Source organism: Grammomys surdaster, unplaced genomic scaffold, assembly GCF_004785775.1.
Source record: "Grammomys surdaster isolate TR1022 unplaced genomic scaffold, NIH_TR_1.0 99, whole genome shotgun sequence".
Taxonomy (NCBI): domain Eukaryota; kingdom Metazoa; phylum Chordata; class Mammalia; order Rodentia; family Muridae; genus Grammomys; species Grammomys surdaster.
In genome coordinates, this window is record NW_021604578.1 from 7,526,935 (window position 1) to 7,528,293 (window position 1,359).

Genomic DNA, 1,359 nt, shown 5'->3' on the forward strand with positions numbered 1-1,359 from the left:
ATACCCTCCCTCTCTCTCTCTCCAGCCCCAGCAATTGTTACAGTACTATGGATGTGTACACACCTCTGGAAAAACTTTTTTTTAACAGAATAAAGGAAAACTGTCTCTGGTGTTGCCATGAGTAAATGGTTTGTGTGTCATTTACTGTGTTCATGGGGTCGTCTTCTTCCCTCTGTTCACTGGATATTCCTAAACCAATCTGGGGAGCAGAGTGGTGAGAGGACTGTAAGGATTGCTTTAGCGAGGGGATACTATTAAAGGACAGGCAGGTGGCAGAGACGTCTGTTCCCGTCTCATTTCTGTGGAGGGGACGCCCATTGGTAATGCTAACCTTTCTTCACCCACTAGACTATGCGGGCACCCCCGTGGCTCATAACCCTCAAGTTCTCTGTGGGCTCTGCTTTGTGCAGAGGTGCCAGCCCAGGTGTTGACAGAATAAATGTACTTAGAGGTGAAGAATTATCAAACCAGCTCAGCTACCTTTGGTCCTGAAGCCATCGATCCCAGAGTTTTACCCTCCTCTCCCTTTTCTGTTTGTTTGTGGGTTTTGTTGTTTTGTTTTTTCGAGACAGGGTTTTCTGTGTAGCCCTGGCTCTCCTGGAACTCACTCTGTAGACCGTGCTGGCCTCAAACTCAGAAATCCACCTGCCTCCACAAGGTGTGCACCACCACTGCCAGGCCAGTTTTACCCTTGATGGTTCCTTTGATACATCCACCTGACTCATTTCCAAGCCTGGACAGGATGACATCATTTACTTAGCCCTTCTATCCTTCGGGGAAACTGCAGGATCCGATTTTGACCAGTCACACCTACCTCACTAGCTTTGTTTGCCTCCTTTATTGTAATTTAAGTTGGCTTCCCACTCCTGCCCTTTAGAGCACATCACCAAGGGGATTGGTTGGTTGGTTTTCTTCAAGACAGGGTTTCTCCCTGTTCCAACTGGATGGATATAGGGCATCTTCCTTCCCCTACCCACTGAACATTTCTACACAAGGATGGCGGGGATAAAAAGGAACCCAAGAAGTTATTTTAGTGTGGGGATACTAAAGGACAAGGTTGGTGGCAGGGATACCTGTTCCTCTCGTGTTTCTGTGGAGAGAGTGTCCTGGCTCTCCTGAACTAAGTCTGTAGGCCAGGCTGGCCTCAAACTCAAGAGATCCTTCTGCCTCCCAGGTGCTGGGGATTAAAGGTGTCACCAGCCCCGGCCAAGGGGGACTATTTCTTGATACATCCTAGAATTCCTTCACCTAGCTATGACCTAGCTATGACTTCTGCTATCTCTTCTGCTCCCCTGTTTCACTCATGCCACCCCTTGAATCTGAGTTCTCAACCTGTAGATCCCTCCCGAGGTTGCCTAG